The 27,710-nt window shown below is 40.3% G+C and overlaps 1 long non-coding RNA gene across 2 annotated transcripts; it reads left to right on the forward strand.

The window, feature by feature from the left end:
* The first annotated feature begins 2,888 nt into the window (after window positions 1-2,888).
* On the forward strand, window positions 2,889-24,681 carry LOC141743144 (uncharacterized). 2 transcript variants are annotated; one of them, XR_012586964.1, is made up of 9 exons: window positions 2,889-3,015; window positions 3,234-3,556; window positions 6,370-6,530; window positions 7,086-7,210; window positions 8,622-8,743; window positions 17,658-17,831; window positions 18,599-18,689; window positions 23,497-23,709; window positions 23,886-24,681. It is a non-coding gene; the product is annotated as an uncharacterized LOC141743144 (long non-coding RNA). The 2 variants fall into 2 exon arrangements; XR_012586963.1 differs by lacking the exon at window positions 2,889-3,015 and having other exon boundaries at window positions 3,111-3,556.
* Window positions 24,682-27,710: the final 3,029 nt, after the last annotated feature.

Raw genomic sequence — 27,710 nt, forward strand, 5'->3', positions numbered from 1 at the left:
TTATTGCCTGTTGGAAAGGGCAGGGTAACAGCCACTGCCTGTGACAGGGCTCTGATGCTAGTTAGCCTGACCTTGATCCATCACATTGGCCAATGCAAACTGGGCACAAATGCTACCATTTTAATAATGATTTGCAGCCGCTTTGTATCATGTAAGCAAATGATCAAGGTACATAGTAAAGGAGATCAGAACCCGTGTCTGGTTAACGAAATGTTTCCAGCAGCTGTCACTCAGGTTGTTCCCTTCATCCCTTTCCCCTGCATCCCTGCCTCTTAAAAGATGTTCTTGGGCTTAAAGTGTATTTATAGATTTTAATTAAGTCAGTCTAATAACATTCATTGAGAGGTAGAAGCTCTCTTCATCCACCACTAACATGCAGCTAGTCTTTTAATAGTGAACAGCAATGCTACTGAACAGTTTTGGGCAGGAAATAAACACTAGGTTAGGCAGTTGAAAGCGTAGGTAGGCAGTGAGGATCTGGAAAGTGTCCAGAAGGCTGATGCACAGAGAAAACGGCCAGGAGCTCTGGTTTACATCTTATCTGAAGGCCTACTCTGTTAGCATTGAAGTTCCTCCCTTCATACCATGCTTGGTCATATTGGCCCATAAAAGAAACATGAGACCTCTTGAATCACTCTCCCCACTTCCTGCAGCACCCGAGTATTTTTTGGACATACTCTGTTCAGATGTCGACTGGACATGACCCCACTTCAATCTGAATTCAAACAAGGTCTTAAGACTTTAAAAATCATCTTGACAGACGAAAAACCAATCAGTGACTGAAACTAGAAATTTCAAGTCTTATTGCCATCCTCAACTACACCAGTTCAAAAAGTTTCTCCTAGCTCTACGCTTATCAAATCAATGTCTTACTGTTACCAGGATAATCTGCTTTACAGCATTGGGAAGGATGAAGCATCTGTGAGGGTGCATTTAGCTGGGGGATCTTAACAAATCTGAACTCAGCGTTAGTCCTTTTGAAAAGTGGAGCTGAGCTTTGCTGGTTCTTAACAGGACAAATACGCCCCTTGTTAATCCAGACATCAGAAAACTTTTGGGAAGCTTAGATTTAGAGTGTGAACATGCAATTGTGCAGGGGTAACTCCATCTTGCTTTGGTTGGCCTCATGACAACTTCAGATGGCAGAATGCCAGCAAAAACGGCTAGAATTGCAGAAGTCTTCTGCCCTCTACAACCTGTGTACAGCCCTATTTCAGTGCAGGAGCAGGAGTAGGAGGTGGTGGCACACCTACAGCAGGAAAATATACACTCTGTTCAGTCCAAAAGAGAAGGATTTTAACTTGTCTGTTGCTATTATTAAAGCAAAAACTTTGCAGAAGCAAGAGCAATTGTATGCTGCAGAACTTTATGTAGACCTGAGCATTTAGAGTGCTTCTGAGACAGGAATAGGTGCCAGAAGCTGTCTGATATATTTTCGGGTGGAATTAAATTAGCTTCACTTGCAAAAAAAGAAATGATTTGGTAGAGTAAACTATATCCATCAATGGAAAAGAAGTGGTCAGATGGGAAAGTATAATATGACTGGCTTAGGCAAAAGGCCTTTTTTTCCCAATTACAATTAATTTCAGTGGACTTGGGCCTACAAGCCCCTGGCCTTGGGCACTTTTCAAATCATAACAGTTGTGGGGAGGGAAAATGCAGAGATGAAATGCAGCCATTCAAAACTAGCCCAAAGCTGTTCTAGCAAATAGACAGACTTTTCTCATTTTCATGAAACCATTGAATATATGAATTTCACTGGATTCACTTTTTTGTGCCAAAGAAGTCAACATAGTTCATCCTGGCATGTTCAAAATTGGAAGGATCTGATTGACAGAAGAGGGAGATGGCAGATTCAGAATATTCAAATCTTGCTGTTGCACAGTTCACTGCAATACAAAAGATACACACACAAAGAAATACTGCTGACAGTCCATTCATTGCACTGTGCCATATATACTTACTTTACATTCCTTTTAAAATAATTTTTGTGTTTTTCTGTTTTACCGCCTCAGAATTATCTTTTAAACTTAATATTATATTTTCATATTTTAAGCTAGATTCGTCATGGGTCATTTTTTAAAATTAGAGCCATGTATATCGAACATATGTAACTATATTTTCTCTTCCCATAAAGGTCCCTCTCACTAAGTTTTAATTTCATGTTTTGGATTGAGTGTGTCCAGAAATAAAACTTACCTCAAATCAAGAGTATTTCTTGAGCAAATATGGCATTTCAACAGGGAGCAAACATACAAAGCCCCAGTAAAGAGCCTTTGACCAAAAGGCACACTTACATTGTGTACTGAAACATGGTATACAAATATCCAAATTATCCTTAAACAAACTAGGGCATCTAATGGAAGCAGTCCCACCCCCGCCCATGGTGGTGTGATTCTTCATACGGGTACTTTACCCTATTTCTCTACAGAATAAATGCCCCAAGACTTGCCACAATCCAGAGAAAATGGGCTGAACCCTGAAAACCCCGCCAAGTTTTTTGTGAGATGAGACAAAGCAGTGCCATTCAAGGCGAGAGAGATGCTTGATATGCATGTGTCCCTGTGACAGTGTGGGGCAGCGATACCCCACAGCACCTCGCGTAGCTCCAGTCTCTGCAGAGACTCCTATCCCGTGCAGCTCAGCTCCCTTCAGTAGTTCATGAAGGAATGGGGCAAACATCTGGCTCCTGTTTGTTCTTTTATCCTCTTCCCCAATGCATCTGTTGAGAGAGTGTTTTGCTTTGAAACTTTTTAATAATATATAGGTACATTGCTATGTGTTTATGTCAGCGAGGGCCAAGCCAAAGGCAACACCTTGCACTTTTGCAGAGAGATTGGTGTCGATCCTCAGTTGCTGCGGGATTTCACAGTCAGGGACCAGTCCCTGTGGAAAGGTGGTAGAAATAGCCTTTTGCTGCTTCTCTTCTTTGTGCAGGTGACATGGAGACCTTCCCTGGGTGCTTCACTGAGGAGGAAGCTCTGACCCGCCCAGGGAGGCCAGCCCAAAAAGGAGGTAAGCTGGGAGATGAACAGACCTCCTACATCCTCCTATCTCTGTCTGGGGAAATGGCTTTCAGGTACAGTTCTGGCAGAGACCTCAATGTGAGTGTGCTTCCAGGAAGTGTGGGGGAGCAAATGGGTGGTAAATTCCTGGATTTCTGTTAAATCACGTGATCTGTTTGGTGTGGGGAAGAAACATCTTTTTTTTAAATTTTTTTTTATTTTCTCCAGGGAATGAGAAATCAGTCACAAATTTCATCCTAGTGGAGGCAGTCCAGGCAAACTGAGCATTAGGAGACCATGTGTATGGATGTATTCCTTTGAGGTTCCCCTCAGCTGACCACCACATTTCTCTAAAAAGGGAAGCCATGGTCGCTAAAGCTTGGAGGTATATTATGAAATCAGGGTCTCCATTCTTGCATTTCTTAGCTCTAAGGCACTCCCCAAGTAACTTGAGTCATAGCGGTGTGAGACCTCAACACTCAGTCCAGCAGTCAAACGTCATCGCATGATGAATGAATCCTGTCTGAACGCCGGCTTTGTAAGGAAAGCAGGTGAGTCCTGTCTGGTCCTGAGTTCAGTTACGTACACTTCAAACAGCGCCAGCTAATATGTCTTCTCATCTCCCGCTTTATTTGCCATTAAACAATCCTTCCTCAGGCTTTCTTGTGTTCTGCATAGTCATTCATTTGAACTGCCATTCTCTTTGGCAAGTTGCAGGATTTTCAAATGCAGGTTAAAGCAGGTATTTCCCAAAGCAGATAGTGCGCATACTTCTGGGAGCTCTCTGTAGTATGTACTCTACTAAGGTCTAGCAGCTCCGGTTTGCCATTTGTCTCATTTCAGTCTTGTGATTAAACATTTTATCTTAACCCATCAAAAAAGCCCTCCTTACAACACTAAATAGAACACTTCACATGAAAACTTTCCTATGAAAAGAAGGTTTCTAGATATGAGACATACAGTAATTAATGCTGCTTGATAGAATCTATAAATGTACACTGTAGCAATGCTATTTGCTTTAAGTACTACTTTAAGCAGGAAAAGGCAATGAATCCCCCTTCCAGTGTCTGATTTTATGTTTAAGAGCTAATGAACTGAATTCTTCGTAAACATTGGCAAAAGATGCAAATGAACAGACAGATTCTCCAAATGCAAAGGGACACATGAGAAAGAGCTAATTTTACACAATTGACTCTCTAACCTTTTTGGATCAGTGGAATTAGAGGCTGATTAATCTGCCATGATTAGCATTTATTGAAGCTTTTGACACTGCTGCATTGTTTTTCTTTTCCTTTTCTTTTGTGTCTCTGAGAGTTAACAGTTTATAATACATTTAACTGCCAGTCCATCACCCTGACAGGGTCATAGCTTTCCTTTATGGACTTTTAAAATTAATAACAGACAGTTCTATTTTGACATGCCCTTGCTTCTGCTGCAGAACTCGGCTGTTTAATTGTAGAGCTGGCCTCTTGTGGCCAAATGCTCCCAATGTTTAGCAAGGGTTGAAAATATGGATGTTAGGAGAAAAACTGGCAGATGGCTGACAAGGCATTTTTACTCATAACACACCAGTAAAACTTTAACTCAGAAGATTTAGTGCTAGAGCTTTGCAGTCAGCAAGCTGCAGCCATATGCAGATTTTTTTTTCAAACTTCTAAACTGATGGTTTTGCAAAGTGTGCATAAGCAGCCTTTATTGATTATGATGTTAAAAATTGAAAGCGTCAGTATCATTTAGCTTGAGACACTTTTAAAGAAAAAATGAACATTCGTTTTCATTATGAATTCCTGATAGGCCAGACACTAGCAAGGTCTACGGTCTTTATTTTTAAAACTAAAGCAAGGAACACTCTTACTATGCTTTTTTTTTCTGGAAGAAATGTTGTATATATGAATCAAACAGCACCTAACATACATACAGTAACTGTTGGTTCTTACACATTCATAGACCCCAGATGATGTCCCGACTCATGAAAGTGACTTGTTAGCTGGATATAAAACCACAGACACCATAAGCCTGGGTGATAGCTTCACAGCCTAACTTTCAGACACAAGTTAGTATTTATAACACTCTCAGTACCTATCTATCACTGCAAAAAGCGTGTTAAATAACTTTAAAGGCCTGACAAACCCACAAAACTAGGAAATGAAGATTTATGGGTGCACAGTCCATGAATTCATTCTATTGTGCCCAGGTGTTACGGCACACACAGCAATGACATACGTTTGCTTTAGTTTAACTGTGAAGTGATGCAAGTACATTATCACAGGTATTCTGCAGTGGCCGGGCAACGCTCCCCACCATTTTTTTCCATTAAATGCAGCCAAACTTTGTGCTTGGTCGTGATATATGGTATAAAGTAGCTGGTTACTTACATCCTTTCTGTGTGCTTCTATACCACAAGACATTAATTCATGTATATCAGCTAATTATAAGCATACTTTATACTAAAAAAATATAAAATATGTTTTCCTTAGAAACTCAGGAAAAAAATTATCATCTTTAGTCTTGGCTCAGAAAGAACTAAACCAGATATTTTTTCAGTGAGGCAAATAAAATGAAAGAAAAGAAAAAGACATGTTTTCCATAGTCCTGTGAGACAGTCCTCTGTCCTAAACAGAACAAAACAAAAGTGCATTTTCTAGTGCAGCTGAGCCTCAAATTTCTCTATATAAAACAACATTTGTAGGTAAAAGAGGAATAATAATACACTTAAATATCTTTGCTTAAATGGTGAATGAGTCTGTCGTTAGATGGGTGACATGGAGGTTGGTGTATCGTTTGCAGACACGTCTTGCACCCCCCGCGGCAGCACTGCCTCCCCTCACAAAGTTTTACCTGAAATCCCTTTTAGGAAGAAACATTGGAAATGGAACTCCCTTAAAGGCTCAAGCACAGTGGTGCAATTATATCATAAATCATATTAATTAAACAGTGTTTACATCTATTAGGGCTTCCAGGAGCTCTGACAAATTTTGCCTTGCCTGCAAGTCAAAAGGGAAGCTAAATCATAAGGGAAGAGGACCCCTCACAGCCATTACTGGTCAGAGCAGTCCGTCGTTGTGGGCACTGCTGCATGGCTCAACTAGACCATGACTTTTTGAAGTAAAGAGACGGTCTCCAATTACTCACCCAAGGCAGGTCTTCCTTATAATTCTAGTCTTTCCCACCTGGTGGAGGGCTGCTGTCAGGCAGCTCCTTCTCTCTCCCTGTGACCCATCCTGGTCGTCTCCTGGGGTCAACTTCGGTGCTGCCTCCACCCTCGCATAGCGGTTCCCCAGCAGGAGAGGGCTGTGTTCTGCTACCAGGCGTTGAGCATCCATCACTGTATTTAATGCATGTATTTTCCTAATTGTGCTCTCAGTTTCAGTTCTACTGAGCCTGACCATTTTGGGCATCTGGTACAGCCATCCCAAACAGCTGCTCCACCTCTGGGTTGGACCGGGCTCTGCCGATGTCCTGCCAAAAAGGAGAGTGGAGTGAGGAGCCTGTTGCAGACCCACCTCTGCTTCCCAAAGAGAGCAGGTGGGAACCTGACCTTCCCCAAGTCCCAAGGTCAGCCTTACAGGATATTTCTGAGAAGGATTTGTAGCTCTCCTGCCAGGTTTCTGGGAGCCAGTGGGTCTATTCTGGAGCCCTCCTGGTCTCCTCACACCTCCAGCCCCTCAAAGAGGAGCTCCATGTACCAAGGAGGGATAAAATCCAGTCTTTTAGTTGGAGGCTGTTGTGGGGAGAAGGATGGGGGAAAGTGGGGTTGTGTGGGAGGAAGAAATTTTTTGCGTAAAGCCATCAGGAAAAACCAAAGGAAAACCTCCTTTGTGAGAGACTGAAATGAAATGGAGACAGTATTTTGAAAACACTTTGGGTTGCAGCAGCAGTGCTGATAGCATCAGCAGATCACCTGACTCCATAATTTCATGTTACCAATTACTGCAATCGAATTGATTACGTGATCTAAATCCATGTGTATTACCTGAGTGCATGGCCCCTGGTGTTTTGAACACTTATGCATAAAAATTGCTATAATTCTTGTTAATAGTTATTGCAGTTCATCTATCGCTCATCTATAATCTCTTGAAGATATAATAGGAATAATTACCATGAGGCACAATGGAGAAACGCAGTCTAACACCCTGACTGAGGCTGAATCACACCAGAGCCTGCATTAGTCAAGCTTCGACTGAGGAATACTCCAAAAATTTCAAGTGAGTCAAACCTGCTGAAAACCTGGCTGAGTTCCCTCCGTTATGAAAACTTTCCAAAGATTTACCCTGCTTTTTTGCCATGGAGTTATTTCCTCTGAGGAAGATACTGCGAGGGCAGGAGTTCATTTTGCCAAATAAATATTATCCAATACTCAGGAAGTATTGGCATTTCCGAACCTAAAGCGACAAAATCCATTTAATACCGGGAGTCAGGATTTCTTGCTCCCTTAGTACCCTGCCAGCTCCAAGCTGTGCCAAAGCCACTATTGCCAAGGGGATAATGAGGTAATGTGCCTGGGTGATAAAATTCTGGCATTCTGGCTTGCTGCCTGAGATATAAGATGGCACACACCTATGTTCGTATGAAAAGGCAATGTGGGATCTTTTAGGAGGCTTTCCAGCTTAAAAACAATGTATCAGAGAAAAAAAAGAGCCAGGAATTAGACAGATAAAAATGTCCTTTAACTGCGCGTAAACTGAAAGGAAACTCCAGTTGCAGAATACTGGTCCATGCCTAATCCAAAGTCTGCATTAACTAATGCTTGTTGGATGTTGAATTACAACAGAAAGCCTATGTTAATGCATGTGAGAGCCACATGAATATCAAACAAATTCATTACGATCAGTGCTATTACAGTGAATACCAAATGAGTTCATAATGATGGAACAATGAAACTGTTACCGATAGATTTTATTTCTGCAACAAATCCTCTGTATAAGGGTCCACTCCTGTAGTGTTAATTCTAATGTAAGACTGCATCTGAATATTAGCATCATCAGATAAATTATACTTTTCAATAGTCTGAACTATACAGTTCAACCTTTTTTTTTTCCCAACAGTACATAATTTTTTTTAATCTCAATTTGTCCTTAAAGTTTGATGACTATTGTAAAGGGGTAACACTTTATTTTAAGTATCCAATCATTAGGAATTCATTTAGTATTCATTGCAATAACACTAATACAATAGAATCGAATGAATAAGAAATTCATTTAGTATTCATGTGGATGTGATATGTACTTCTAAAAGAGTTCCACTCTAATTCAGCATTAGTTTAGCATTATTTAATGGACACTTTATTTTAAGCGTACTGGTAAAAATGACTTAATTTCTACACTTAGATATTTAGATTTATTTTTTTTTACAAAAATGCTAAAGATATATGGCAAATTCATCAGAATATGATGCGAGCATTCTAAACCTGTGAAAGAGCATCAGCTTTGTGAAAATGATTAAAAGAAAATCTGAACACTTTTTTTTTCCTGATTGGTATTGACATATTTACAGAACATGCTAGTTACAGAGCCTGCAATAATTCTTTGATAATAGAATGCATACCTGCTGTTTGAAGTACTGATTTTGTATCAGAACTTAAAGCACAAAAATAATTTTTTTTTTTTTTTTTATTAGCATGAAGGACTTCTAATATATAAATTGCAATTGTAAGAACAAAGGCAAGCCAAGCTTTCCTCCAGATTATGATCTTCAAAGTCAGAAAAGAGCTACATCCGTGTTCAACTGTTCCATACAGAGTAAGTAAATCGAAGAAATGCCCCTTTCCAGCAAGGGCAAAGCCTTATAGATAACCTCTCCTTCCTCTTTAAGCATACTCCCTACTATCCATTAGTGATGGTTACAGCGAACTGCAGCCACATCACTGAATTTGACAAAGTTATTCTGAACCCAGAGGGATTATGATCATTTGCCTATAATTTCTGGACTTCAGCAAACACACAAATGCATTTATGAAGTACCAACTATCCTTTCAGCTAACTCTTCATTAAAATGTATTTAGATGTCCTTCAAAAAAAAAAATCATCTTACAGTGAAACTCAAACTGGCTGATTCCCAGGCTTACAGTTACTTTCCTATCAAGAATTAATGCAATATCATGCACACACCATTACTGAAAAATTCTACGCTGTTTTTTGCCAAGTGTTCCTATATAACAGTTTTATCACAAGTCTGACAGCCGCCATAAAAATTCCAGGCATTCTATATCAACAGCCCTCTTTGTACTAAGTTATTAAACATTAAATTTTTATTCGTCATTTGTATTCTGTTATGCAAAATAAGCTCCTTGATAAGATGTGTCTTCTTAATTGGGCCCTTGATGCTTCTTGGATCGGAGTTGTCAGATTAGCTGGAAGAAGAGGCTCTGCATTGAGCCAGCTCGCTACCAGGAGACCAATAGCTTTGTAACAACGATATTAAGTTAGAGGGGCCAAATGGAGGGCAGCGCTAGGCTCAGGTGAGACTCTACATCTGTGCATGTCTTATGCTCAGGCACTTTTCTCATAGCATCAGCAGGGCTGATGGAAATAGATTTGTTTGTTGTTTACAGCATGCAGCTGTGGATGCTGCTGCATGGGAGTTGTATAAGATTGAAGCAAATTTGTACTGAGACTAAAATATTGAGCTTTTCTCCAGTCAGCAGTCTCTGGAATCTTATTGTCGAAAACTTTATCTAGTTGTAACCCTCCCCAGGGTGATTTTCATTTGCAGCTGCCCTGCTCTGTCTCTCACCGCCTGTCCCACACTGCCTCCGCATCAGCCAGCGCAGGAGTAGGCTCCTGGTGTACGAGCCTGGCCAGGCCAGGCAGAAGTAATGACAACTGGGTCAAGCATTTTGTATGCTGGGTTTTCCAGAAAGCTTTTTGATTCCCACAAATCCCTCCGACAGCTGTCATTATGAGACATCATTATTTTCTTCCCTTTTATCTGCAACCTGAAGAAAGGGCTCAACATTTGGTGTGGCGCTTGGTGACAAAGCATACTAAGAAATCTCTAAGCACATGGAGGAAGGAAAAAAAAAAAAACCCTCATGAAAATGTAGGATTTATTATTTTCATAAGGTAGACCAATTCTAACAGAAGTATAGTACATTTCCAGACTGGTGCTAGAAATTTAATTGATTCATGCTTCTGGTATTTGTTTGACTGAATTCTCCTGTAATTCTGAAAAAAACTACTCCCTCATTTTATTAGTTATTTTCTGCATTGCAGCTGGAAATGGAGACCTCACCAACATCAGGATCAGCCGTGCTATGTGTGGAGGGAGTGCAGCCGCTGCCTCATTAGAGCAGCCGGGCCAAGAGAGTGTGAAGGGAGTCACATTTCCAGTCTGCAGATTGGAAATGGAGGGTAAACGGTATGACCAGAGTCGCACTTGGAGGCTGTGCTGGAGCAACACATTGAACTGAAACTTCTCACATTTCACAAGGTGTCCTAACCACATGACCTTCAAATTGTCATGATTAAAGAGGGTTTATTTAGTATTTAGCAAACTATTACATCTCAGGCCATTGTCTGACCTGTCTGAGCACATTGCATTTATTTCCCAAATATTATAAATCTTTCTGTAGTTTTCATTTGGACACTTGGTAATTTTTCAGATTTTTGGCACAAAAATAACTTAGAATGCAATATGACGTGGATTTAATAACCTATTGCTGTGAGATTTTTTTGTATTGATATCTAAGAAAGGTTTAGAGTTTTTAATACCGATTTTTTTTTCATAAGAAATCTTTTAAATGAGTACAAACTCTAATGTACTGGTGTACATTTTCATTTCAGTACACCTGCTGCAATTTAGCTTATGGGTGACGCCAAGGGATAGTGATCAGTCTTAGCTCTTTTACTATCTTTTTAGCCAAGGTGATTTTTTTAAAGCACTTCATCTCCACAGGGCATTTGACTGAAGTTTTGACATCCAGCTGGAGAAACAATTTCTTTAGAAGGAAGGCGTAACAATGAATGCTGTATGTTGACCCTACGCATACTCTGTCTGGTTTTGAATGAAGGCCTTCTGCAAATCTCCCTGTGTTTGCTCAGAGGCATCCCCACGCAGGCTGTATGACTACAAGGCTGTTGTGGATCACTGGCTATTGCAGCAGCAGGACTGAGAATATTAGTTTGCACCTAACATGCCTTGTGCTTTTAGCTGGGACAAGGGTCAAACAGTGGAAGCATGGTGGGGGGGAAAAAAAGCAGTTGTAATGTCCAAAGACATTACAAAGACACGTGGAGACATCCTTTCTTTGTGTTCTATGTGTGAAGGCCTGCTTGCTTGCTTTCAGGCTGAAGACACCTGTTCCTCTTAAGGAAACGCAGTGCTTGCTTCCTATCCTAAGGCCACCCATTCCGGACCTGTGTTGAAATACAAGAAAAAGATTTGGAAATCCTGCCAAGGCAATAAAATGCTCGTTAGTAATGGGGAAGGTAAAGTTGATAAAGGCACACGTCCCAGCATCAGCATTTTGGACAATGCAAGGGGAAAGGGAGGAGTTGGTGTTGGCAGTGCCCTCTTCATCTCTACTGCGAAGGGACGGAGGAAGGGAAGGAAGAAGACATGCATTTCCAGCATTGCTCCATTGATAATTCAGTGTAAACCTCTCACATATTCAGAGCGTTTTCACTGGTGGAGAGTAGAGCAGCTTGCTCACTCAGTGCCCCTGTGCCTGGGACCCAGCAGATGTCCCCAGCAGGCAGCTTTTCCTACACATGACCTCCATGCCCCCCAGTAACAGAATTTTAAAGGAGTTTCTGTGCCTATTTTCCAGATTTCAAACACTGTTCATTACCTTATTGTATTTAGAAGCTGAACCTGTAGCCACCTCCTGCGGTCCAGCCACAGTCCCGTGTGGTTAGTACCTGCCGGTCTGCCCCCCGCCCCCGCCTTCCATCTCAGACTCAGGGTGAAGGACACTTGGCTCGGAGGCTGACAGCTAACTAGATGATGTGCACCAGTGGCAGGCGAGCATCGCTGTGGCAAAGTAACATTCCAAAGGTCACACTCCAGTAGGTCGGTGGCAGAGTTAGACCTGAGCCATCAGTCACAGAACCATCTCAGCTGTCTGAGACTGCACGTTTTCCGCAGCCTTCCCTCAAAGCAAGTTTGGTTTGACTGCCATATAGCTCAGAAAGTTCTTCCTCACAGCACTTGAGACAGTTCTTGAGCCTTGTTTACAGAAAATTATGAAGATTTCAAAAGGAGAAAGGGGAGAGAGTCTTTAAATTCAGGGGGGAGGCTGCTCTTATCTGCAGAATTAAAACCCACAATCCTGACTGGCTAAATAGGTACCTTACATCTATAATAATTCTTTCAAGAGATACCAGCTAACCCATGTGATTTCAGCTGCCATGGCTCCAGCATCTGGCTGTGTTTTGACGTTTCTAAGATGTAGAGGTATTGTGTGGAATTGCAATGTTTTTGCTCAAACGTCAGTGATAATATTCCTGGCATGCTCAAGCAGTGGATATTCCTGTGCCTAGATACCTCATTATCTGCAGATGCCATAATGAGAATATGAACGCTGTCAATCACTTTGAGACACTTGTAAAAGCAATAACATAGGAAAGCTTTCCTTGATTTTCTCTTATTGCTGTGTGTTGGTTGGCTGGGAAAATCACTGGGATGTGAGGAACTGGGACTTTGTTTGGCCTGGTGTTTACAAACTTGAATCTGTCATGTCTTGAGCCACGCTCCTTAAAATACCTCCAATCCATCTTCCCTTCAGAGGGGCTAATGACACACAGGGAACTCTCCTGGAGTCTCTCAGACAACCGTTACCTGTAAAACAGACTGTGGGGGACTTGCAATGGCTCACCCCACGTACGACACCACCGATACGAGACCATTCTCTACTCTGCTATTAAGGTTTATGGACTCTCCCTCTCTGTTTACTTCAAGACTACATAGACAGCTGAAGTTCAAAGCAGAAATATCATACTTTCCAACGCAAAAAGTATTAGAAAAGTTTAAAGTGAGCAGGCTGTCCCTGGAAACCACCTTTTCATCCAGAAGGGCTTTCCCAAGCTAGATGTGTGAAGGTTTTTAATAAGTGTTATGAAATCCCTACAGATGTAGATACAAAACATCTGCAATAGTTGTCAGCTTCACAGATCTATTTAAGTTACTTCTGAAAAGCATATTCTGTAAGTAAACATCTTACAGTTCCTAATTATCAAAAAGGGAAATAGTTTGACTAGTCTCTCCTTATTTTTTGCTCATTTCATTTTGACATCCCTGGAATAGTGGGTAGATAATATTCATCTTCCTTGACTTTGATGTCTAAAAGTTAGACAATTAAGTCTGAGCTAGTTACCCTTTAAAGTCAGCGGAGTGAAACAGGGCGGTTTGTGCTAAGACAGAGTCTTAGCATTGGTCAAATGAGTTGGATTTATAGTCTCTAAAGATTATAAAAAAAAATGTAGTTTAGCGACTAGTGTAGGCTAGATACCTGGCAAGATATCTAGGCAAGATAAAAATTACATATTTAATGCTGTGTGAGACTGATTCCACCCATCGCTGGCCAAAATATTGCACCGTACACTTGTGTTTCCTACACATCTGACAAAGAGCCCTTCGAAGCTGGAGTAGCTCTCCAGGGGCGCCGGCACTGCGAAGGCTGGAGGCTCTCCTCGCCCATTCGTGTTGCCAGCCAGCCCAGCAAAATCTCCTTTTCTGTCAGCAGCGACCGCATACCCCTGTTAATTTACTGTGTGCCGGTGGTGTCATGATAGCAGTGTTAAGCTGGATAAAAATATAAGTTGGGGTAGAGAAGCATCTCTGTTTCCATGCGGAAAGATCCCTGCATCCTTGACCGAAGTCACTGAATGGGGCCCCAACCTTTGGCTCTGTTCTGCTCGTGCAGGAGGAGGTGAGGGCCAGAGAGTTGTATGGAGGGTGCACTTCTGCATGACCATTTCTAGAGGCTGCTAATATATTCCTCTCCTCTCTTTTAATTAATAAATTAATGAATTCAGTGCTGATTTTGCATTGCCCTTTCGAATGTCAAAAGGCATGATAAACAGTAATCATTAATGTGTTGTTGTTGGAAGGCTTAAAATGGCTTAGGATAAGGGCTCTTCACAGGTGCTGAGGAAGGTGCCTTGGGTGGCCAGAGACGGGGAGGTGACACGCCTGGGTAGCGGAGCAGAGGCGTTGGGCTCCATCGCTGGGTGGGTACCTGGCCTGCTGGGCAGCTTCCGGCGTATCAGGATTACCACTGCCCCCCTCCTAGAATGACCACAAGTGAACAAATCTGTTGAGCTCTTTTCTGCAAACTGCTTGGACTTTCATTCTGCGCCTACTTGAACCCCTTTGTATTTTACACCACTCTTGCTACACGTTTTTTGAGCACAGCTCCTCCCATCTTATCCTTGCATTTAACATAAACATAATGTAGCATAAAGGTGAACTTGATTTTATCATTTCGTCAGGGCTCCACACTGCAATTCAAACACAGTGTGTGTTTTCACTGAATTCATTTTACCTGTATAATCTCACATTATAATGGTATTGCCTTCCAGAGGGTCACTGCAGACTTGCACTGAGATCATTTTGTCATTGCAAGCTTGTGTGATAATAGGATTACTATAGGCATGTTTTGAAGTTGTTGTAAGATTGCTGTGAGGACATTAAGTCTCTATTCAAGTTTGCATCACTAAGAGTAGCACAAACCAACCTAGGAAACCTGAAAAATGTAAATGTGCTACAAAAAGGAAGACACTTGATGTATCTTGCTCATGAAAGGAAACCATTTGTGTTTCTGGAAGTTTTGCAACAGGCATGAAAGTAAATCAGGAAAGCTTGAAAGAAATTAAATATTTATTGCAGGTCAGATTTACATATATACATGAAAGTACCTACAGAGAAATGCAAATGGACTTACTATCAGTGCTTATAGAGGCAAATGCTTATGCCAATACCTAATTAAACAGCTGCATATTGCACAGAGTTTTATCAGAGCAATAATGGTGTCTATCTGCTAGGGCTGCCCAATTGTGTCAGCTTTTTTATTCTTAAGTAAAAGTGTCCCGTTACTAGTATTACCACTACAACAGTAAGTATCCTGGTGTATATATACAATAATACATGATTTCTTGTTTGAGATGCTGGTAACTATTATATGCAGAAGTTCTTGATCAAATAGAAAGTGAACGAGCCCATAAAATTAGTGTCATGGAAATAAAGAATTATTACAGCTTACTCAAATTTTAAACAAGTACTGGGAAGTATTTCATTTCTGCTTATCATTTTTGATGCCGTTTGTGTTCTTAAGGCCTATTTAATTAAAGAAGAGCTTGTGGCTCCTTTTGGGAAAATAAAATAACTCCATCCAGAGAGGTGTATTGTATTCTATTCTAATTCTGTCAGCTCCTTGGGTTTTTTTCCCTTTTGATTACAGGGCATAGCTGCAATGTGATATAGTTTAGCAGTATTATTTAAAATACGGCTATTAAGCTTACCTGCTGTTCTGAAAGCTAGGCAAACGTCAGATCATCCTGAATGCTTGCCCATCCAAACCTTAGTCAGTGACAGATTAGCTTAGCAAAGGGCCTTGCCTGGCCGTCCCAGCTGGCTTCTATGCTCATTTCAAAAATATGTTTTCATCAAAAGCCCTTCAGCTGACAGCTGAGTTGGGGGGCAAATAAAACAGAAAAACTCTTGGCAATTTAATTTCTCTATGAACGTGTTGACAAAAAAAAATATTTTTTTTTCATTATTAAATCCTGACCATCTTCAGCATTATTTCCTGAGTAACTCTTAAAGGAACCTCTAGCTTTTACCACCAATTCAGCTTGGAAACCACCAACCTTTCAGAGAGATGTAGGGAGTTTTCAGCAGGCCCTGAGGAGACTCCAACCTACACGCTGGTTAAAGTGGGTCACCACAGCATGACATTCATCTGGAGGGTCCGTGTACACGGAGGGTGTGGGATGGAGCTGTGGGAACAGGGCTCGGGGTGGCAGGTACTTTAAAAGCAATGCGGCCAAGGGCTGCAGTCATTGAATCGTACCATAATTTAGGTTGGATGGCACCTCTAGATGTCATCTACTCCAGCCCCTTGCACAAAGCTGGGTTAAACTTGTAGAATACCTACATCACTTTATTTATTATATCTGATCTAATTTCAAATTTATCATCTCACCTTTTATTCAAGGGTATAAATGCACCTTTGAAAATGAAGTTTTATGCTCATTTTGCAAAAGGGAAAGTTGAGACCTCAAGTAACCTGCTGCAAGGATACTGGCTGAGACAGATCCCCAGCTTTCCCATCCTGTCTCCCAGCTTTGTGCTTTCCCTTCTAGGCACACTGCCTGTCTACACTACAATTGGTTATTATTTACATGGAGGCACAAGATCCTTGTAATAAAATGCCCATCAAAACATCAAAGTGGTCATCACTGTGGGCTCAGTTTTTCTTTTGGTATCATTCGGAATTGTATACGTGTGTTTCCTACAGGCAGAATTCGACCCTTACTGCACAAATTAGAAGAAGAGGTTGGTTATTAAAGAAACGTGGTTTGAAATTGCTTTGGTACTTGCTAAGCACATCTGTGATTACATCAATTTAGGTTACCTGAAAATATCAAGCTTTGAGTGAAATGTTAGGAAAGCAAAGAAAAAGAATGCTTTTGCGTGTAAACGGCATACGTTGGGCAACCAAAATAAAAACCTACATGTGGTTATACTCTGGGCTCCCTTTTATTTTGCAGCTCTGAGTATACTGGATCAAGGTCTACAGTTGCTGACCACTGCTTTGATTATCTCGCTGTAGCACATAATGCTTCGTACCCGGAGAATGTATTCTAGCAAGCTCCTAAATTGTATTTGGACAAAGAATAATTGAACACTGGACAGAATAACAAATGCTATGGTCAAGTTTGCTTCATGGGTTTATCGTGTTGTATTAACATGATAGAAATATGAATACTTAAATCTTATCTCAGGTATAGTTTATAACTGCATTAATCATTTACTGTATTATATATTTTTCATGTCACTAAGATTGTGAGGAAAAGATTCAATTTTCCCAGTGCAGTCAGTTGAATGTGGTTTAGATAAGTTAAAGGCATTGCATTAAACTGTTTCAACATGGCTTTCTCTTATAGATCCTATAAAAGGATGGGGAACATATATCAAACAGTAATAACCGGTATATTTTACTTTTTTTTTTTTAAAGTCATATAGCAGTGCATTTTCCATTTTCATTAAAATCAGATAAATGAAGTTACTAAGTTTGCCACTTACAGGTAAATGTATTCAAATTGACACAGACATTTTTACCTACTATATTTGCTTAAAATTGTTAGGGGGAAATGCTTTCCTATCAATTAAAGTAGCAGTTTGATAGACATTGAAATTATCCAGAGATATCATAAAGAGTGACAACAAATGTCCCCAGTACACCCAATAGTGTTTCACTTTCCTTATATTTACTGGTGATGTGGAATATGAACCTTCCAAAAAAAAGAGAGTGACTCACCGGCACGCATCTCTGAGATTTCAGCACACCACAAAGCACTCCCATTTTACTCCACATAAAAAGAGGAATATGTACCAGCATATGCATTATGCACTGCTAACTGCCTTTTTAGATCATTATATGAACATTGCACATTCATTGCCCATGAATTATACGTAGATTCTAATTTGCAGGAGAGATACTGATTCATTTCCTCGAAATCAAGAGGTGGCCAAAGGAAAAACAGCGGATGAAGAGGCGAGGGAGTCTGTGCTGACTGCTGCAGGCTGAGCTCCTCCAGGGCGGCACGGCTGCCAACCTTGGGATGAAAAGCCATAAGCAGACTAGGTAGCCGTGCTGCTGTGTCTGTAAGCATGCCTCCTCAAGCTGAAGGACTTTGGGACGTAGGGGTGAATATCAGGTCGTTCAGTCCTTTGTGGTGCCTCTTATTGCCACGCTGATATGTGGCCACTGGGGCTCCCATCATGAGCAGCTGCTCCGTGGGGAAAGCTGCAGGGGATCGGGGCTGGCTGGGATTGGGGCTGGCTGGGATTGGGGCTGGTCAGGGTCGGGGCTGGCTGGGCTTGGGGATGGTTGGGCTTGGGGCTGGCTGGGATTGGGGCTGGCTGGGGCTCGGGTCCGGCACTGTCTCCAGGACCGCCGAGGTGCAGTATGACACACTGAGGTCAGCAAAGGCTTCAGGTCCAGGAGCGACTGTAGCATGCAGGTACGTGGGTCCCCTGTGTGGGGCACGGGGTTTGTCACACCGGCACAGAGATACTGTGACTGGAGATGAATTCATTGCGTTTCAGCAAACTTCTGCTCATACCCGTGTTTTGGAAAGTCCCATCTAATGCCAAAAAGAAAAACCAACCCAAACCAACGACACTGGCACAGCTGTCATGCTTTGCCATCATCTATTATTATTGCTTTTCTAAAGTTTTATATCCAGGAAGCCAATTGGAACACCAGGATCCTTATACCATACCCATTCTTTTGCCACAAAAGTCCCCGCAATCGTTTTTGTATCTATCTGTTGCACTTCAACATCATGCTCTGTTTGCTTTATGACTGTAAAAATAAATAGGATATTTTAAATATATTGTACAATAATAACAACTTATTTTCCGGTCAGATTTCCTCTAATTGAAACCAGCTGAAATAATCTTAATGAAGTCGTACAATATGGAAGATTCGCTGCCATGGAGGATTTATATGCCTAGACTGTAAGTGGTGAGTGAAGTGTTTGCCAGCACTCAATTACTAGTTCCTATGTCATTACTGGATTTTTAGAAGGTTTTTCGTAAACTGCTTTGAATTACAGTGTCACAAAATGCTAAATCAATTGCATATGTGTCCTTGTATCTGCCCCATAAGGATACCTGCCATGATTTTTTTTATAGGCCTTTAGACTTCTTGTTTACTTCCATGAAGTGAAGTAAAGGTCATAATGCACTGCAACTTATTTCTTAAAGTTTAGAAAAAAATCAAAACAGCAGGCCGTAGAATAGAAAGGTGAGATTCAAAGACACAAATCACTTCACAGTCACAAAAATTGCCAAAAAATAGCAGCTTGCAGCTGTGCACAGCAGGGACAGAAAACATTAAACACATGTTAAATAACAAATAGGAGACTTAAATATAGCTAAAAGTGGACCTTATTCTGAATAAATCATGTAAACTGCATCTTAATGGTTCTAAGGAATGTAATGGATCATGTGAAATATGCTAAATATGTATTGTTAAAAAATCAATAGTTAACCCCCTCCCTTTTAAAAAGGACACTATTGAGTCCATGAGTAAATATTTTGTCTTTCATTTTCTTTCTCTATGTATAGCCGGATTTGCGAAATTTCATTTCGGTTAAGGGCAAAGCAGCACTTGCATTCAAAGCAGTTTGGATTTTGGGTATGAAACTATTTAACATTCTCTTTACAGAGGCTGGACTTTTAATGAAATTGTCCTTTTTCCTTCTTTTCTGTTACAAATGCAAAGAACGTGGGTTATTCCATTTTTTTTGATATAGTCCTGGTAAAGGGTTTGAATTGGTCTATCCAGCATCCTGCATTCATTTGTGGTGTCTGTGAAAGGGCAGCCATTGCTCAATGGGCACGGCGAGCCTCAGCCCATCCTTCCTACCATCTGGGAACGCGCGAGCGAGGGGGAGAGGAGGGGAAAAAAAAAAAAGGCTCTCTTCTTTTTATGAGAAGCATGAAAAATAAATCACCGGTTTGAGTATTCAAATCAATCCTGCTGGCAACTATCTTTCCCCTGAAATGTTTGTTGCCTGTATATTTCTGCCTTCTGAATATTTTCAAGCCTTTTTGCTTGCCTTCCGCACCGAAGGTCACGTTTTAGTTTCCCTGTATATATCTTTTTTGAGATTAATGTACCTTAATGACATCATTGTGCGCGATGATGGGAAGGTCCCCAAGTTTGCTTTTCTTCCCATCTCAGTTGCACTTCTGAACAAATCAGCTCTCGGGCTTTGATGTTTTTTCCTTTAGGGCTATCTTTCTTATAGGCAATATAGCTTACCTATACATTTAGCGAGTCTGCAGTCTCTCATTAGATGCATTTTTGTCATCAATAATAAGTTCCCAAGGAGCCTAATGCGAGGGGTAACGGATACAGTGTGGAATGGAGCCATTGTTTGATAATGCAATATCTCTCATAACAATGTAAATAAGAGGCTGAATACATTTCAGGGCTCCTTTGTGTTCCACGTTATTAGATGGTTCTCTATTTTCGATCTGAATATTCATAATATGCTCCTAGAGTGCAGCATCGAAGTAAGTGGCTTTGAGGAAAAATTATTTTTTTTTTAAGTGGAAGGAAAAAAAAGAAGAAATGAGGAGTGTTCTAATGAGGAACAGTTGAGTACTATGATTTAACATACTTCTGAGGTTTCTATCAGCCTGGAGCCGTTCTTTCTTGGCTTGTACACAGTGCATTTACATGGAGCTCTGTTTGGATGAGTGCCTTCCAAAGTACTAAATGCTCTAATGTACTGAAAAGCGATAAATATGGAAAATGCACACATGCATACGCGTGCTCTCACACACACACACACACACACAGAGTGCAGATACATATGTGAACACATATATACACACACCCCCCACCCCTTGCAGACACACTCACCCTCTCCCATACAGATGTTTTCATCTCCCCTGTGGATAGATGGGTGAAATTTCGAAGGCAAAAATAATAAGATTGTACATAGTTTATGTATTTATTACCTGGCATTGCATAATACTGAAGTACTGTTTAAAGGGATGTGCTCCCACCCCCTCAGTGCGGCACCAAAGAATAAGAAGAGAGAAAGGGGGAGAAAAACAAGGGGGAAAAAAAACCCCCAGAATAAAACCTGTGGGAGTGTTGTCACTTCTTCCCCGACCTGCCTGACCCTGCTAACCTGAAACGAAGGAAGGAAGGGTTTGGGTTTAACCAGCCCAACAAGCTGGGTTGCTGGAAATCGGCTACTGTAAATGCAGACAATAAGCTCTGGAAAGCGTGTCACTGCTTACCAAAGGGCTCTGTGCGCTGACCTTATGAGCTAACAACAGTGATGGGAGCAGAAGTGGTAATTGTGATTTTTATAGCACAGTCTTTGCTAATTTCCTTCAGTTCATTCCTAAAAAAAAACTTAGACCACAGAAAAAAGAAATAAAATCGTGGAAAACAAAGCTGAATAGGTTAATGAAATGACAATAGAAAAGTGTCCTTAATGGGGATACAATTGCTGCCTGAAATATTTATTACTTACATTTATTTAGATCCTTCACGAAAAAATGTGTCTGTTTTCCTATACTTTGATTTTTGCTCTGAAGTTTCGAGGAGTTTTTGTGCTTTTTCATCTAATATTCCTCCTCTAACTCTCCCAACGTGATTCATTTCTTTAAGATCTTGTTTTATTTTTAAGTCATCAATTACTCAAACTTTGTTGGCCTATCTATTCTCTGCCATCTGGACCCCATACCTTATTTTAAAGCATGTTCAAATAATGACAACCTTCTTTTCTCAATTAATTTATGGGCTGTGGGGACCATTTTTCATTTGTTATCATGCACTTCCATTTGATCTCTCATATCTTTCTTCTGCATCTGCAACCATAGTGTATAAATCTTCCTCTCAAGCATTGTCATGGTGCCCAAGATATATAGGTGTAACTCCCTATTAGTTCCACAAAACTGACCTTAATTTCTAAAAATGGTATCAGATGCGAATAAAGTTTGGTAAGATGATTTGTTTTGATTTACTTTGTACCACTTATCTTGGAGTTTTCTTCCTACTTTTCTTTTATCTAATTTAGACAGTATAGTCTTGCAAGCCCAGTTGCATGTTTATCCATTACCTCCCTGCCAATGCTGCTCCTTAGAGAGATGGTGCTGTAAGATTTTAGATGCGAAGAATAATAAAATGGCATTTTTCAGTAACCTATAGTAAGTATGCCATTTCTTTTTTGCATTTAAAAATGGTAATTTTGTTTCCAATAAAATACGGGGATTTTGTAGGTCTGATTGAGGTGACATTAGTCTGGTAAAATGAACAGAAACAGACAAATCCAAATAGCTTTCATTTTATTCTGCTGCGTTGACAAATGATAAGACTTAAAAATCCAATTCTCCCACCGAGCACTTACAAGAAGCCGATTTGGGCTGCTGAGGGGCTGTGGCTCACAAAAACCTCTCTTTTTTTTGTTATTGTTGTTGGGGGGAGGAAGGCGGGGGGAAAGAATGTGTGTGTGCGCACGCATACGTGTGTTTTGTTTTACATAAACAGACTTCAGTCCAAACTAAGGATTGCTAATTAAGCAAAAACCATGACCAGATGTTTATTAACACCTCTCAGGTTCATGGGATTTGGATAGTGTGCAGTTTTCATGGACTAATTTGAGAAGGGAAACACCTTTATTGGAATAATGGCCAATTATAATTGCCTACTTTGCCTATTTTTCTTTTATCTGGTGTACAGGGGAAAAAATAAGCCCAACCTATCATCCTCGTGCTGTTGATATTAATTCTGCACGTTATTGGGTGCATATTATTAATAATAAATACATAATAATGTACAGATGAAAAATTCCTCACCTGTTTACTTTACAATGACTTTTTTTTTTGCATGTGTTGTTATTAGTTTATCCCATGCCAACATTGTTAACCTATTTATATGTAGCCTGCCACTAGGTTTGCCTCTGCCAAAGCAACCATGCGTCACTTTGATGCCAAAAAGCACTGAAACAGGAAGAGTTGCTGTTGGGTCCCAGCATGGTGACTTCATCACAGGCCTCAGCTTCAAACTGTGGAGTAATAAAACTGAATAGCACAATATAAAACTCCATGTTTCATAAGACAAATATTGCTTTACGCATTCATGTCCCTTGTACTATGTTAACTGTAGGAAGAAATGGAATACAGTTTTAGTGACCCCCTGGGACCTATAAAGGCTATTTCTGAGTCTGAATCTTGCTGTTTAATTTAATCATTTATTATATTAATATTCAAATGGGCTGCATCTTATTAGCTACTGCAAAGATGTTAGTATGTCTGAAATAAATACCTAATTATGCTTTTGAAGAGAGAGGTTCTAAAGACTTTTGTACATTTGTGCTAATAGAACAGTTCATTTGCAGATTTTTTCTGCAGAAATCAGCAGTCTGAGCGTTTTGGGTTTTTTTTTTTCCCCTTCCTTACTTTGAATAAAATAAGAACACAGATCAAATATACCATTGTGATTCCTAAATAGCACATACGAGTTTTCCCCTTTGTACTGCGAGACTTCATTCTCCAAGCGAGTGAGTTATACAGTAGCAAACTGACCAGTGCCCTCAGCTTCCAGCTCAATAACACATTAATAAAAATAACTGCTTTAACCAAATGACCATGAAATTAAGTATGTTCTTATTCAAATTAAACAAATGGATATGCTTTTGAAAAACATTTTTGAGCCTGACATGGTTATGTTTAAAGTACATTGACATTTTTTTTTTTTTAAACCCATTATTATTTCTTTCCCTTGCGTACAAGCCAGAAAAGATGAGGACTTTGAATTTCACGTCTTCAAACAATGGACAGCAGCTTCTTGCAAAAACACGTGTTGTGATTCTGCATCCAATGGGCAGCGGGATACAGGGACACGCAGGAAAAACCATCAGTGGATTTCTAGTGCCAGCTCATCTGCAGGATCTCCAGGAAAAACCTTTTGCTAAGTCTACATAAGGATGACCTGAACTGCAAATACTACGTATGTAGATGGTACTAACATGTTTTTAAACTAAATGTGAACTGTGCGTTTAGAGAAGTGCAGAAAATTAGTAATAAATGCAAAAGCTACAGTCCACAAAACTAAGAATTACAAGTTACTATCTTTAAAAAGCTCACCACAACAAAATTTGAAATAATCTTTTTTTTTTTTTCCAGTCTCTAAATCCAAGGTTCCTACGAACTGTTCCTACTAAGGTTCCTTCATAACTGTTTGCTGAATAAATGATGGTGTTAATAAAAGGTTAAAGGATGGAGACTGCTGGAAGCTGAAGTCCTCATTTTATCCGCAAAGAGTCAAGTTAGTGAGCTGCAGGATGAGGTCCTCCGAGCTGACCTGCAAATGGGCTTACCCTCACTCAGCTGCAGCGTGCCAAAGCCTCGCCAGAGCATCTCCTGTAAGTGAGGACGACAATTATCACAGTTATTACTGCCGGGCAAATTATCAGCCTTCCTGAACCCAAGGGGGAGAGGTGGGTCAGCTCCCGTATTTACTCCGGGAAGTTTTGTCTAATGCCTTTAAGTCCCGTTACTGCTCGTGGGAGTGTTTGCCTGCAAAGGCTGAGACTGGACCCCACTCTGCAGTTCACTCTTTAATTCTCCCAGGGCTTTTGGGGCTGCACCACATCCCATCCACCCCCCAGAGCCTTCAGTGTATCCAAGTCATCCTTAAAATCCTATGACCTTTGCTGTGGAGAACTCGAGTCAGTCATATCCCACAACTGCAGGAGACTTTGATGACAATTATTTCGTTACCTGAAAGCATTGGCAGGATTGCGAGGAGCATCAGTGTATATTATGGCAAGCAATGCATAATATTTTATAACCACTATTATCTTAGTGATCAACTGAAATTATTAACAGTGGTCATCTGAACTACCCTGTATATAAAACGCTAGCCTTGGTAGTTTTCTAATTAATGGCAATAATATTTCTCTCAATAAGACGATGCACTTTTCCGTTGAAAAAAATATTTAAAAAAAATACGTTGTTATCCAGTTTTGCCTTCTTTTTTCCTGCAGAGTATGTAAAGATTAGATTTTCACTGTCGGTTTAACGAGTGGAAGCAAAGCTAGGGCATCAATAGTTAACCTTATATTACCCTCTGCTGAACAGACACAGTATCAATGTAGGGGTTTAACTACCACACCACTAAAAACACATATTCCTGCAGTTTTAGACTAGCCGTAAGAATGCTGTGTATATGTTTTCCTCATTATTTGGATGTGCTGTTTGAATGTTGTGATCAGTGATTCAGAGCACATGATTCATCAGGAAGACATTTGCTAGGCAGACATGTGAGGAGCTGTCTGCCTCTTCAATCTCACTGACAGGGCAAAAATGCTGATTTATAGTAAATCATTAAAATCTGCTTATTATTGCACTGCTTGTTCCTCTTCTCCACTTCAAGCCAGCATCTTGATCTGCATCATGTCTCTTACAATTTTATACTACAGCAAGCAGTTATTTAAACAAGAGAGAAATGATCCTTAGTCTTTATTAGTGCATATGAAAGGATATTTTGTTTAAAGAAGACTAATTAAGAAAGCAGACTCTATTTTCTTGCTCAGTTTAGGGAAAAATAAAGATTTAAAACATGTAAGTGCAAAGAATTATTACAATAAAACAATCTTTTAAAATGATCATTGAATAGCTTGGGGTTTTTAAAAAAATAATCATAAAGAAGCAGCTTAAACACCACCAAAAATATTTGGAAGGAAAGAGAGGTTGGATGGTTATTCAGCTTGTGATAGAACTCGGGGAAGACACAGATAAATATTACGTGATTATTGGTGGAAAGGGGGAAAAAAAGCCCCTCGAAACTAGAACTAGGTGCCAGTTGGGTACCATGACAATGGGAACATTAAAATAATTTTCAGGAAGGGGGGCAAAAAAAGTTTTGTTTACTTTGAAAGAGATGGTTTTGTGAAATAATACAATATGTAAATATGCTGTCTGATAGAAAAACAAAGAAACAATACAAAGAGGTCCATATTGTGTATGTGTTACTTACAGTAAAAATTTTAATTTGATGCCTGGGGACAGAAATCCTTGCCACTGAATTACAAAGAAGTGAATAAACTGACTCAAAATTAATCCATACAGATCTGTCCCCTTAATAATACTAATTCCAGAGAACAAAGCAGTGCATAATGCATTTTAAATTAACTTGGAAAATGCATAATTTATATTTGTTTTATTTCTTAATATTTGAACACAGGTACATTTTAGAATGCTAAGGACAAGAAAGGAGAGGACAGATTTTGTCCATATATGCTCAATTTAAAAAAAATAAAACCAGACAATATTTTTCAAGCTCTCTTAGAAAAGGACTTCAGCTGTGAAATATTACGGAGAAAGGATAAACACAGTTAGAAGAGAGAAAATGATTTTTAACATGCTGTGAAATGAATATGTTTGGTTAAAATATAAAAAGGGTCCTAATTCCTAATAAAACATTCTGAAATAGATAATTACATATTAGTTTGGATCAAAAATAATGTCCTTACTCATGAGAAGCAATTGAGAGATACACGGCGGGGTGCCCTGTCGGGCATGGCAGGCAGATAGAATACGGGATGCGAGGGGCAGGGGTAAGGCACCGCGGTGCAATGCTCCACTCCATGAAAAACACACGGCACGGACGGGAATCGGCAGGACTCCAGCCTGCTTCTTTATTAATGCTCTTCACCTACACGTGTAGCATTGGCACCTGCCTTTTATATACATCATATTATTTACCATATGCCTGTGCAAGCAGAAAACCAGACATCCTGTGCCTAATCTAGAAAAGCCGTGCCTGTAATTCAGAGGTGCGTTGATCCTTCTGCTGGGGGGCAGCTCAGCGGGTTCGCTTTCCCCTCCCCAGCCCAAAGGGAGAACCTCCAGTTACCCAGGCACCACATTACCACGGGGAAGAGGAGATAATTTCATATACCGGTATAGCAGTCTCCTTCCAGGCTATGCCTTTTGGGCAAACTCATAGGTGTTTCAGTGCCCCACCGTACTACGTCTGCGATGCTGGATTTGAAAGTTTGTTGTTGAGTTTGAATTAGAAAGAAAGGAAGGAAACCAAAAGGATTGAGACTACAGTACAAACACAGGTGCAGGTGGTAATGGAATACAAAGAGAGAGCATCTGGATTTAAAGAGTCTTAGTCCGGAAAATTAGCCCTCGCCATTTTCCTCTCTCCTATTCCAGAGTAACTTGGAATCTAATAAATTGGAAGGGTGTTTGGAGAGGGCCCAATGGCAATTGGGTAGGTGTGAGCCTTTTGCATAGCCGTAAATGCAGGGATGGGGCAGGGATGTCTGCATTTCCCCTCCGGGGTACCAGTCTGGGTGGCTCCTGAAAAGAAAGATAAGCTTTTATAGAGACAAGGAATTTTGCAGGCATTTCCATTCTTGTATCAAAGCTATGCTGCTGAGTGAGGATGGAAACCTGAGTGAGGATTGAACAAATCGGACCTGCTTGACTATATTTACTTGGGGGAATGTCGGCTCACCTGATACTTAAAACAGTAGTGGTACACATGCAGCTGGTAATCAGTAAGAACCTAGAATAATTTCGCTGGTATAGATTTCAGTTATTAATACTGCCGAGTGTTAACTGGCTTTGAGTGGTTAACATAGGAGCACACGAAGAGCAAAGAATATATTTTATGAAGATTTTTTTCTAAATAATCTTTACGGTGCTCAAAAGAGGTGAAATTTGCCTGAGACCAGACTTGCTTACAGCACAGAAATTTAGCCCCCAGTTGCTAAGTTATAAATCTTTCTGCCAGATTGGGTAGAACATCACATTACCTTGAACTAAATTTGTAAAGAATGACCATTGTCCTCACAGCTGTAAGAGAAAAATGTAGAGCTTGTCCCAAACCATGGGTTTTAATAGGCTGTTCACATGAAACTAAAAAGTGAGGAGATAAAACCCAGCCAACGCAAATTTATCCAAACTGATTACTTCCATAGTGACAATTTGTTA

This window comes from Larus michahellis, chromosome 4, assembly GCF_964199755.1.
Source record: "Larus michahellis chromosome 4, bLarMic1.1, whole genome shotgun sequence".
Lineage (NCBI taxonomy): Eukaryota > Metazoa > Chordata > Aves > Charadriiformes > Laridae > Larus > Larus michahellis.